Consider the following 13,560-nt stretch of genomic DNA (forward strand, 5'->3'; position numbering starts at 1 on the left):
CCGTGCACCTCTGAGAAGAGCCTGGCTCTGGCTCCCCTCTAACTGCCTTTGATTGTCGAAGACAACAGTAAGATCTCCTCAAAGCCTTCTCTTTTCCAGGTGAGAGAGACCGTAAACTCAGAAGCCTGCACATCACACATTTCATATACCTGATACCTGTGCGTGAAGTGAGCGTTGCCTGGCACATGCAGCCTGAGGAAGGGAGGGCAGGAGCCCTACCAACCTGAACACGTCAGCTCTGGTCAGTGCCACAAACATCTTGGGTAGCCCTGAGAAAAGCTTCTCAAACCCTGCCTCGTATCTCCTACATCTAAACGTCTATTCTACATTCTACGTCTAGTGCATCATTACACTTATCAGATATTTGAAATTTGTAGTCGTTTGAGATTAAAACAGTCTTAAGATGCAGCAGTGTTGCAAGCCTATCAGCAGCGACACTGTCTGCGGTCAGGCAGGCAAAGAATAAAATATTCTATTGTAAATCAAAAATGCATCACCAACTACAGTCGCTCCTGTTTGCACCGAGCACATAAGACAGAGAGACTGGACCGCCAGTCCAGCAGCAACCCTGCTCCTGCCTTCTCTAAGCCCAAGGGACTTGGTACAAAGTAAATGGCTTCATGCTCTCAGGTGATTTTGTAGGACTCAGATCTTTTTTTTTTTTTTTTGCAGCTGATCAAAGCAACCTGCAGGAAAATGGCTTACTGGGGGCAATATCAGACTCCCTGTGCTGTTATCCTTGAGAATTGAAGCGTCTCCCGAAAATCCTGCCAAAGTCACACGAACGAATTGGAGCACAAAATCACTGCTGTCACACCAACTACCAGGTAATGGCTACCTCCCACCCGGCTAGCATCTGAAGTTAGCAAAGGAGAAATCGCGAGCTGTGGGATGACAGCCGTCAGGTGGGAGCGTACCAGCATGTTGTTGCTGCGAACCTGGGAGCGTTGAGCGTGGTGCCCCGGCGCTGCCCCCGTCCTCACCGGCACCTCTGAGCCAGACCTGGAGCTGGGTAACCACAGGGGCACCTACTGCAAAATGCCAGACACACTCGGCGTCACACAGTAGCTCTTCCTCCAGTAACTTCTTCCGTATTCGTATCCTAACGATGCGTTAGAAAAATGCTTTGGATGAAACCTTGGTTCCCTTGAAGTGAGAAGAAATTTGCCCTTATTGAAGTCAATGGGAAATGCTTCCTTCTTTGTACCTCTGACAAAACAGAAAAATACACACTTTTGAAATGAAAATGTAGCTATCTGTGGCTTCATATTTTCAGCCAGACTGCAATGAGTTAGCTTCATTGTGGTTCCTACATGCATGCAAATTAACTGGCTTACTATTATTTAATTTGAAGTCTGTAAATTAGTGAAGCACGTACGTTGTGACAGAGTTGAGACTCAAGCCCATTTAAGTCATAAACAATAAGAGATGCAAAAAGGTGCTACGAGGAACAGTGAGAGGGAATGGACAAAACAGTCACTGCTGACATCCTCAGTCATAAAATCTTCAGTTCGTGCAGGAGTTTCATCAGGATCTTGGACATGTCACCTAGGATGATTTCCTTGCAGAAATACGCTGGGTTCTAGTGCTTGAACAGCCCATACGTCCAAGACAAGACAAGGGCTATGCAATGAAATCTGATGCACAGAAAACGTGAGCAGAAAGGGGTATTCTCGGGGCATTATGACCACACAGCCTTTATGAAGATATACACTCTGTAGTTATAACCATCAGATAGTTGGCACATACGGGTGCTAGAGTGTGTGGACACAACACCAAAGATGTCCCATGACAGCCAAAGACAAATGACCGAGTGATGCACTGTATAAATTAGTAGGTACCTGCTGAGAAATTCCTTGAAAACAGAGTGTATGAGGAGTGTCTCCTGATATATCAGGACCCTGCTCAACCCCAGACCAAGTTAGGTGTGATTGCATGTAAAGTTACTCTGTTTTTTTGATGGCCAGTTACCATTTAGATTATTGAGAAAGATTTTCTGGCCTCTAGCCAAAGCATCCAGTGCCCCTGCAGAGCACAGTTTGCCTGGTGAGGAGTTTCAGAGACTTTGTTTTTGTGTTAGGAGATAGAACATCAACTGCATTTGAGTGCAATGCACGCAGCCGGTCTAAAAGGGAAGCAAAAGCAGCTGTCAGCGTGGCCGAAGAGAGATATTAGAGGACTGACTTAGTAAAGAGAGAAGCACAACATTTGCTCTAGGCTGGACAAGGCGGGAAGAGAAGCACATTACGGTATCACATATATCACCCTGCACTGGCTCTATTACCCCAAATAGGAATAAAAGAACACAAAAGTACTCCCCAAGCTGTCCGTGGCTACATCAGTGTCAGTAAGTAGTGTCGCACAACAGGGATGAATCTGTAGGGCGAAGGATTGGTGCTGAGCACCTAAAGTCCACACATCTCAGAAAGCTTTAGTGTGGACTAGCCCTAGTTTGGTCCTGCGGACTGAATGCCCATCAGCAGTGAGAGCACATCTCTTGATTTCGTTTCAGCTGGAAGCAAAGGTTGTGCACTCTGAGACTGTTCCACCCCGCGAAGCGAAGCACAGCACAGGGAGGTGGTGGGGAGATTCAGTTCAGACATGCACTTCTGATCCACATTAAAATGCACCCGGTAAGACTGGAACCAGCATCCACGAGTAGTCACGTAAAATGGAGGAAAGGAAAATGTGCGCAAAAATTAGCATCCACACCCCCAAGAGAAAAACTACAAGGGCAAACTTGCAACTACAGCCACCACTAGTTAAGAGCACCTGAACAACTGTCTTCAAGGATGGACTGAGGCAAGGCATCCTCTCCACTAGGGAAGATCCAGATAAAACTGTCATAGATGGCATGAAAAAGTTCACTGATAAGGGGGTCTTGGGAGATAACAAGGATGATGCACCAAAAAAGTCAAGGAGAAGAAGAAGAAAATTCATCATCACACAGTACTTAAACAAAACGCATGAGTTTATTTATTGATATCAAAGACCATATTGTTCACTGAAATTACTCAGCTTCCTTCTTTGGGAGAAAAACATTACAGCATTGTACGATGCTCAGAAGGGACGGAGTGCTCCCCAACAGCCTGACAGTCCCTCTCTGTGAAATGCTAACGCGTCATGGCTCGCCAAGGATACAGAGATGGAGCAACAGCCCTTGAAGTCATAAAGCAAATAAGAGTTCTAATTGTAAGCAGTTATGTGTGTGTCACTGTTATATCTACTTTTTCAAATAAGATGATGCTTTCAGTCTACATTCACATTTACTTGTTTTAAACTCCTTTCATTTCCTGTTTTTCCTTTTCACTCAGCTAGGAAAATTGCTTGGAGGCAGGCACAAGCACGATGTGCTAGCTGCTGCCCGAACTTACGTATGCAATGAAAAGCCTGCAGCCCAACAAAACAGTAAATACACAATGACACAAGAAACTCTCCTTTCATTCCCTTCCTCGGTTGAAGCCAGGGATATAGAAGAAGTGTTTGCAAAAATTTTTCTTCTGCAAAACACGTACATTAGGTTGTAGGGCTGTCGTTGGAATACCCAATCATGTTAGGATGTGGTCTGTAGAGGAAGAACCACAGCGCTGCTGCGGAAATGCAGTGATTCTGTTCATAGACAGCCAAGGCATGCAGGCCGGCCATCCCAGGGTAGCTCAGAGCTACGTTCCCTCACCCTAAGCCCCCTGTCCTGCCTTTCCCAGTCTCCAAGGATTTGCAGCTCACGAGCGGGTGATTGTAGCTTTGTTCTCCACAACCGTTGTTGGACTTCCGTGGCTTGAACTTGCCCAGCCAACCTTTGAACCCATGAAAATGTCAAGTATTCTCAACTTCCTGCTGCAAAAACCTCCTGGCCTGGCCTGCAACATTTCATTGCAAGTGATATTTTATTCGAAGGCTTCTCCTGGACAACTGCAGACATTCTGGTTAAAACCAGACTGAAGGACGGACCCTAACACATCAAGAAGACCGAGGGTTCATTTGGAATACAGGGGAGCTGGATTAAAATCTCTGGTCCAAAACTAGATTTGCATCTGAATGTCCCACCAGCCCAGTATTTGACATGACTTTGGGCATTCTGCTGCTAATATCTACCAGAACAAGCTGTGGAGCTATACCAGTTTCTATAAATTGGTTGACTATATCAGTTTCTGCGTATCTCTTGGGTCAGGGAAAAAGAGACTTGTCAGTCTGTGGTCAAGGCATTAATTTCCTTTGGGTAGAATGCAACTTGAAGTTTCTTTCTTCCATGGAAGACCTGAAGCCACCCAAAGCCGCAGTGCGAAGGACACAGAATCAAGAACAATCGAGGTTAGGAGGGGCCTCTGCAAATCACATAGTCCAGCCCCCACTCAAACCAGACCTGGCTTCAAAGCTAGCTAAGGCAGATAATAGACCAAGGTCCTATCAGCTGGGGTGCCTGAAGCAGCTCAGCATTCAGGCCAGGCATTCTCTGAGTATGTGAACCCAACCTAAGAAGGGAACGGGCTCCCAGCAGCCGGTAGATTTTGCTTCCTGGGAGACACAGCTGTGGAGTTTGTGTATCTCGGGACCGAGCTCAGCAGAACCACCAGACTGTCTTTCAGAGGATCTTCATCTGCCTCTTATTCCTGAGCTCTTTATTTCATCTCAACACTAATGGTAAATGTTTCTGAAGTGTCACCGTTTCCCAGAACCAGACACCTAATTCCCTTTCCAGAAGGGTTTAGGTAGAACTGGGTATCTCCCTATCAATCCATAAGGTCAGTTTTCGAAGCTAATATAGGTCGTTATTTTATCAAGGAAATTCTGAAAAGTTTATCCCCCACCCCATCCCCACAAGCCAATACCTGAAACTACACCACAGGCTGGGCCCCAGCCTGCCCAGAAGGATGTTTGCTTCTGTCCTGGGTTTGAGCAAGCGGTGGGTTTTTTGGTGGCAGGGGAGGGGGCTCTAGGGGCGGCCCCCTGTGAGAAGCTTCTCGAAGCTCCGCCAGCTCCAAGTCAGCTCCACCTCTGCACCAAAACTGAGCCCATCAGCTGCGCCTCTGCCAGAACGTATTTAAGAAGGGACGTGGTGAGGAGCAGTGGGACTGGTGAGGAGGAGTTGTGACATCTCCATGAACACCAAGGTCAGTGGAGGAACGGAGGAAGAAAGGAGGGGGGAGGTGTGCTGGAGCAGAGACCCCCCTGTATCCTGTGGGGAGACGGCAGGGCGGCCCCCCCCCGCCACCCATGGAGATCTACGGTGGAGCAGACATTGACTTATGGCCAGTGTTTTTTGTGTGGGTGATCAAGGTGCTATGCCCAAAGAAGGCCGGGGTCTTGTGGAAGAAGCAGCCCCCGCTGCTGTAGTTCAGCGCTGGGAGGATTGCAGCATGCGGGGGTGTCCCACGCCGGAGCAGCTCGGGAAGGGCTGCAGCTGTGGGAGGGGAACCAGTCAGAGAGGGTTTGTGGAGGACTGTCTCCTGTGAGAAGGGGACCATGATGCAGCAGGGGAAGAAGTTCCAGAAGCTCCCCCCACCACAGATGGCAGAAGCGGCAGCACTGATTGCACCCCCCATCCCCTGACCCTGCGCCACTGGGGAAGGAGGTAGAGATATCGGGAGCAGAGCTGAGCCCGGGAAGAAGGGAGGGGTGGGGGGAAGGTGTTCTCAAGATGTGGCAACGCTTCTCACTGTCCTACTCTGCTATGTGTTGTTAGTGTCTGTAATAAATGTATGTTCTTTTTTCCTTCCCCTAAGTCTGCCTTTTGCTCATGACCATAACAGGTGATTTGCCCCTCCCTGTCCTATCTCTAATCCCAAGCCTGGCTCATTTGTCCCTTCTCATCGCTGGGAGGGAAGGGAGGAGTGAGCGGCTGCGTGGTGCTCAGTTGCCCTCTTGAACTCAAACCACTACAGCTTCAAATAAGACGGTGACGGCCGTAGCAAACTGTACCAGGCGAGGGCCAGGCCTCGGCACACGTGACAGCAGCGAGAGCATTTGGCTGATGCTCGCCCCTCAGCTGACCAGCCTGACCGTTATGTAAAATTCCTCAGAGGGCGATGAGGCATTCCTGGTTAGACACAGACAGTCTGAGGAGCACCTGGATGCAAAACCCGCTGCGGGAGGAGGAGAGGGGTTCGTTAATAGACACCCCCCCCCCCATTTCCCTACACGCTTACAGCAACCCGTCCTGATTCCCCGCTCTACCCGATTCTCCCTCAAGCTGTCACGTGAAGTTATCCATGGGCAGCATGTTTGCCAAGCTCCAGCTCAGACAGATGTAACTGTCCACTACTGGCGCGAGTTAAGCACCTTCTCTCCTGTGCTTCTGAGCTTGTTAGTGTAACACAACAGGAAAAATAATTTCACTGGGAAATTGTATCTGCAGGGTGAAACTCCAGTTTATAAATTAAATTAGCCCCGTTCGGTGCGCTATGAAATTTTAGAGTAGATCAAGCAAGGACATACAAGCACAAGGCTGCCAATTTTGAAAAAATATGTTAGCAGTTAACAGAAGCAAGTATAAAACACCAGCGCAAAAAAAAAAAAAAAACTAAGGGACTCTGGCTTTCAACTGATTGTAAGAGACTGAGTTTATTGTTGAAAAAGTCAGGTCCTTGACTGAAGCTTGAGCCCTGTTTGAGGGTATTTAAGGCTCTCCCAAAAAGTTTTCTTGTGCCTATTAGTGAGTGAGTGTGTTCAGCTGCCTCATTTCCTACAGAAGTGCTGGTGAAGTGTCTCTGCCTCTCCCTCCCTCACCAATTTGCAGGAGCTTTAGCTTTGAGACACACAGCTGTCTCATCCACATATATCCCAAAGCTTACTCTGGGTTTTGTCCAATTTTTTCCAGTGATATCTGTATTCAAGGCCCTGTAATTAGCCCACTGCCCTTCATGACTGCCAGGTAAAATTCTCCCCATCTCACTGATGAGACACAGCTTGAAAGTTTAATTACCTAATAGGGAAATTAGAAGATAATTAACAGAGATTTATGAAGGTACATTGTGTCTTTGAAAAGGTGAAAGAAAACATATTGCTACCAAACAGGTTAAAACTATCATTGCTTTAAACAGCCCCCTTAACCGGAAACCTTCCTGCATACGTTTCTAAATACAAATGGCAACTATTCAAAAGTGCTTTATGGTAGGAACATTACTGATGATGAATAATACTGCTTTGACAAATATTTCTGCCTGCAGAACTCTGGTTATCTTGATGAAAACAAGTTTCTAAACTACCCATCTATCATGAGATCGCCAGGGTGTTGTGAAATTTGCAGCAGCTCCTATAACATGAATTCTAGTAGTAACTAAAATTAAGTGTCCTTGAGAAGAACCACAACTACCAAAAGGAACAGACACCATTTGTAAAGGTCAGTCGCTAGGGATAGATGTGCAAAAACTGAAATGGGTCCCTCACAATCATACAATTACTGGATGATATCTCTACTGGCCAAGATATTGCCTCAACTATGCATATGCCTGTAGGTTATGATTAATGTCTGACGTAGAAGAGGCTGTAGTTTAAGAGCAGTAGTAGTCTGAGAGTAGTTTGTAGCGCTAGATCCCGAACAGTTGCAACAGCTCTCCAAGTTGTATTTAGTGTATCTTTTGACATTTTTCACTTTGAACACTGCCCGGTTCCCAAGAAGAAAATGTAAAAAACCTTAAAGATTTGCGATACTTGTGTTATGACTTGTATACAGTTTTCATGAAGCATTTTAACCAATCCAGCTATTCTGCTCAAAAACGAATTACAAACTTAGAAACCTACAAAGCCGTAACAAAAATGCGTTGCTAGGACAAGCAATTACAAAATGCTGCGTTCCATTGCTTCTGCGAAAGAGAATCTCTTTCAGGGGGAAAATCACCCATAACCGCCCTTTGGAGGTGTTCAGGGAACAGGGACTGGCACCAAATGTCGCACTTGTACTTCTGCTTTGTTACGGTTTCAAGCAAACTCCCTGCCAGCAAACTTCCCGGGGCCCCCACTGAAGCAGCTCCTGCCTGGTGCAGCTGGCAGAGGCGCTTCGCTGCGTTCGCCTTGCTGCTGCTCCTCGCAGAGCACAAAATGCATCCCGGCTGTGCCTTCTGCCTGCTGGGGCAGCCGCTTCCCTGCACAGTAATTAACAAATCCAGGCTGATCACAAATCCACAAATCCAAAAGAAGTCATGTAACCGCACTGGCTTTCTGCCGCTGGACTGGGAGGAAAATGTATGGTTCAAGTCCTGGTCTGATGACAGGTAAAATAATCAGATTTTTAGCAAATGATCCCATGAACAATGGAAAAGAAAATACTACCACAGTCCAATGCAAGGCCTGAGACCAAAGCAAGCCTCTGGCTTGGGGGCAGCCCCACAGCACCCCAGCATGAACAAGCCTCTCTCCATTATATTTGACTAAACATTTCTCGGGGGTCATTATTTCAGTCAGGGAAAAGTGACAGCACCAGCTCTAATTCTGCTAGAGAAGAGCTCCGTGTAGGCATTCTCTGAGAGGCTGCTGAGAACTGCGGCCCAGCTGTGGCACTACCTCATTCCCAAAGCCAAACCTTGGGTGGCTGAGCTGCAACACCACAGCAACAGCAGCAGAAAGCAGTTTTGTTGGGGCTGGGCAGAATTCAGAAGCTGGCAACTAGGGGCGGGGGCGGCAGGGAACGCACAGCCAACCAAACAGAAAAACACTGCTGTCCCTTTGTGTGAAGCAACCGGAGAGATCACAGCCCAGTCTATTGAAAAAAAAAATATATATATAATCAATGCTATTGTCAGTTTTGAAATTGCAAGTTATAAGGCTCATCATGCCAAGATGCTTTATTTAATTAAAATAGAAATGTAGCAGACTGATTTTCTGTGTTAAATTAAACTAATAGCTGTAACGATATGTGTAAAAGAGGTGAAGTTCTCTGCTGCAAGCAGTTCGTGTTGGAGAAGAGAAATGGTTAGAGGAGACCCCAAGCGCAGCACCCACAGGGTGTGCTGGTAGTTTCATAGATCAAATATTAGCCCTCCCAAGAGAGTAAAAGAAGTCATGTGTTTCTGCAAGGTAATAAAAGGCAACGAGCATCAAATGAGACCTCTACAGTGTTGAGCCAGATGACGCTGCAAGCCTCTGAAGTGACAGATGACCATGGAAGAAGGCAGGGGTAGCGGCTGTCGGTGTGGGGGGAGGCTGGTGAATGGAGAGCAGACTACAAAACCCGTGGAAAACAGATGCCTCCACACACCTAATGAGAGTCTTTTCTGAGGCTTCAGTAACCCCTGGATGGGGTACCTTTTGCACTTTTTGAGGTTCCTTTTTTAAGAGCCAGCTTCTCTAAGAGAGAAAGACCAGAGCCCCAGAAATCCTCGTGGTGGCTGATGCTACTGGTTATCTAAGTCCCCTCTTCAGTACTGGTTTTACTCGGTTTATAGGCTCCTGAAATACCAGAGACCTAGTACCTAAACCCATTGAATGCTGCAGAAGGATTTCTGCCAGCCTAAGTCTTCTCTCAATAGGTGTCATGAAGATGGCTTCAAAACAAGATAATGCATGCAAGAACAAGTCATCAATCAACCAGAAGATGCTGTACCCTGCACAAAAGCAGGTTCATCCATTCATTTGCTGAACGGGAATGCAACTTTTATTTCATTCTAGGCTGTAAGTTTTTGTCTAAAAAGACACCCCTTTTTCTGCCCTTTTTGATAGGAAAATGCCAGACGCAGATATATTCCTGCAGAGATCAAGAATTTCAACAGTTTCAACAAGACCACAGGTCTAAGATTAGGGCTAAAGCATGGCAAATGCAAGGAACGTGAAAATCCAGATGCTGATTTATGGCTGAATACGGGTTTTATGTTCAACATATCTTAGAGTGGTTGGTTGGTTTTGGCAGCATTAAGCAGCTCTTCTAATGAACGCAGAATGCTTTCTTTCTTCTCTCAGGCAAATTAAAATATCAGTGGGCTTATTCCTCTTTCCTGTTTGATCTGTTCCTAGCCGGACACAAAGATTTTAGAGCAGATGATGATCCTACAGTGACCACATTAAAAAGGCAAATATTTGCCAACCCTTAACCACATGATGGTTTCTGAGAAAACGCTCCATTTGTCCCTGCGCAGAGCAGTGACACACACAGCGTGTGCCTGTTGGAAAATACTAGGATTATTGCAGTATCCTGGCTCCTTTGCCCCAAAATTGTAGGAAAGGTCATCCAACCTTTGGTACACAGATATTGGTAATTTTCTTTTGTAAGTAGGACAGGCTGATGGGGTTTTATAAAACTCTTGAAGAAGAAACCGGGTCATCACTGTATTGGTAGGTGAACTTTAATGCACTGTTGACACAATATGGTAATATTTGCTCTTGTCTCAATTCCAGATTTTTTTTCCCTTTGTTTTCAATTGAATGAAATAACCTGAACTGAATACAGTCACTACCCTTCCCCTAAAAAATATATCAACTATGTAGCTATTCTACAAAAGCAATTTACCAAAACCTCAGCAGTTTAATCTATTCTGTGAAAGATAGAATGTCCGAATCTTAACAGTAAGAACCTGAAGGCTTTGTGCTGTAACAGGATTTAGCAATAACTTTTAATTGGCAGTTCAAAGTTAATCCTCTGGGGAAAATGTGATCTGGCAAAAGTACCCAGCCACAGAAAGAAAAAAAATATTCATTAAACTGTGGTTTCTTTTCTCAGTATTTCTACAGCTATTATTATTGGAAAACATTATAGAAATAATTGTTTCATTGTCTTGGACTAACAAGGCTCTTCTTCCATGATACGTTTTATCCCTTTTGTACTTTATTTCTCTACCAATGATAAAGAGGGCAAGAGTTTAAATTTATCAGTTCTAGTAGGCTATAGCTTTATTTAAGACACCTTCTGAAGGGAAAATAAAAGGCAAATGCCTTAGAGTAACACTCTGCTCTTCCCTTTTTGTCCCTCGACATCAGTTTCACATGGCCACAAACCTAGTTTTCTCCTGTTTCTACTGAAACAGCATCTCCAAGGGCTTGTGGTGAGGAACCATTTCTCCTTCTAGATTTAGCTGTAGGAAAAGCCCTTAACCCAGATAATTCTCATTAGCTCACCAGGATCTGTTCAGCTCTAAACTTCAGCAGTTCTGTTATTCGTGGTTTCCCTTCTTTGTTCCAGTGACTTTTGAGACTAACTCATGGTGACCTGTTTAACTCAGAAGAAAGCATATATGGGCACTTCAGGAGGGAACTGAGGAGGGCCAAATTAGCCTCCTACTGATAGATGAAAGTCTACACTGAAAGCTAAGCTTTCGGCAGCAATTTAGGAGCTGCCTATCATGAAGCTACCAGGATTTCTGATGGCAGCATGTGAGAAGAGCAGCTTTTATTGTGAGAGCTCAGGTAGCAAATAAGTGTCTGTTTTTCATCTATAAACATATTAAGAAGTACAAAAAGATTCCTACACACCAGCTGAATCACATCTCTTGGAAGTTGCAGATCTTCAACATCGGTTTTATACGAATAATAGATTGATTTTCAAAAATAATAATAAAAAAATATGAATAATCCCCATAAAAATGTGTAGATACATTTAAGTGGCTAATCCCCTGACCTCTTGCCTTAAGTTTTACTGAAAACCAAACATTCACAGCTAATTTGTCAAATCTCAAGCTCTTGGGAAGTGGCCAGTTTCACCCTCTTCTTCCTGCAGCAAATGAGGGGCTGAGCAGAACAGACCAGCCCATTGTTGGTCTGCAGACTGCTCCGCTGCTGGCAGACTACGCCAGCAATACGACTGGAAAAATCACAACAGCTTGCTACAAACACAGCTAACATGAGTAAAATCCATGAAAGGGAATGCTTCAGAAAAGTAATGGGAGTATATACCTGCCTCGTTCATTTTTTATTAAACCATTTTACTTGAGAGATGTACTCACAACATCAATGTGTTATCTCAACACAGAGACCTAAACATACTTTTTAGACATGACAATTCACGTGTTACAGAACATCCAGCCCAAAAAGTAAGCCTGAACTACTCCCCTTGCACATATATAGAATAGGAAGGTCAAAAAAACATACATTAAAAATCGCAGCAAGTTTGAGTCCCCTAAAGAAGCTACAATCTAAAGTACGTTTAAAAATATCTTTTAAATATTCAATATTCTGGGAGAGGTTAAAGTTTGAGACAACATAAATGTAAAAGGAAAAATAACTAAAAGAACCACTGAATATTATAACGCATACTCGATGCGTCCCACTGATGTTTTAAAATGCTGAATGCTCAGGTACATATAAATACTGTCCAGAGACATTGCATTATTTGCAAAGTTTGACTAACTTTCAATATGTAATATTTTATTGCACATATGAAAACTCATCCTCTCAAAATAACAGAACTACATTAAACTATTCTAGAAAATATTTCTTGTAGAAAAATTGCATTTTACCTGCTCTTTTGAAGAATTCTTGAAGCTGTTCTTTTGTTTGAAAATAACAACCTTTGAAATGAAAAAAAAAAAAAAAAAAAAAAAAAAAAAAAAAAAAGAAGGTGCACAGATGTTAAAAATAAAAGACTTAGTTCAGCTGAGGGAGCCGCAAGATGCCTGGTGTTTTCTGAATAGAGAGTTTATTTGGGTAAATGACTTTGTCGCTGTGGAATTCAGCTCAGTTCTTTGTAGCAAGCATCTCTGGATGGAGAGAGAGTGACATTGCATCCTGTGCACGCTCATAAATGAAGCAGGAATTCCCAGATTTGCCATCATGTGATTTCAGTGAGGAACGAGCACTCGAGTTACTCCCAGCACCCGTTACTCCCTGCCCAAACACAGCTCTTGCACAGCCTGAGATGGTTGTAACGAGTGGCAGAGAGTACAGAGATCACCATCAGCTGCACCGAGCAGCCACTCCAGGTGCTGCCCTGAGCTTGGCCAGGAGGCAGGAGCAGAGCAGAGCAAAAGTACCACTGCTAAGAGGCCACAGAAGTTACAAAAGGGCAGATTTAACAGCTCTTGCTGTGAAAAACTGGTTGCATTCTAAAGGGGGGGGGGAAATTTTCACTTTTTCTGGCATCAGAAACTACTAAAAATACTATCCTGACAAACACTCGTTCTTTATACTGGAATTTCAGAGATTTGTGAATTATGCTGCAGTACTGCATACAACGTTAATTAAGCACCACACCAGCCAAACTCTTTTTTCCTGTATCGGACAAAAACTGATAAAAGATAATATAATCTACCCTCCCCATACAGTATATGCCAACTGGAGAAACAGATGCTACGTTAATATCATAGCTAGAAGCAGAATAACACAAAGGAAAATATCACAAAATTCATTCATCACAAAGAGAATGGTGCTGTTGACATTTTGTCTTGAAGAACTGCAAGTTATTAAGTAATAATGATGGTTTCTGCTAGCTGAGCCTTGCCAAAGAAGCAATTGTTCTTGAAAGATGAGTAACCATTTTTGACCTTCTAAGATCCAAGGCAGAAATGAACACTTCCAGCTCCCTCGGGATTATCCATAAGGTCATCAACAGTTATCTCCAGTGTTCTCATTTGATGTGCATCATGTGTACACCCATTGCCTGTCTCTCCTCTCTAGCTGCTGGGAAGAGGCACTTACTAC

At 44.5% G+C, this 13,560-nt stretch overlaps 1 protein-coding gene across 1 annotated transcript in view; it reads right to left on the reverse strand.

The window, feature by feature from the left end:
* The window catches only part of OCA2 (OCA2 melanosomal transmembrane protein), a 213,380-nt gene extending 200,920 nt beyond the window's left edge, over positions 1-12,460 (reverse strand). Inside the window, exon 1 of the mRNA XM_032982477.2 lies at positions 12,381-12,460. The gene's annotated coding sequence lies outside the window, so the exon portion shown is untranslated. The remainder of the gene's footprint in view (positions 1-12,380) is intronic.
* Positions 12,461-13,560: the final 1,100 nt, after the last annotated feature.

This window comes from Tyto alba, unplaced genomic scaffold, assembly GCF_018691265.1.
Source record: "Tyto alba isolate M040663 unplaced genomic scaffold, T.alba_DEE_v4.0 Super-Scaffold_14, whole genome shotgun sequence".
NCBI classification, from domain to species: Eukaryota; Metazoa; Chordata; class Aves; order Strigiformes; family Tytonidae; genus Tyto; species Tyto alba.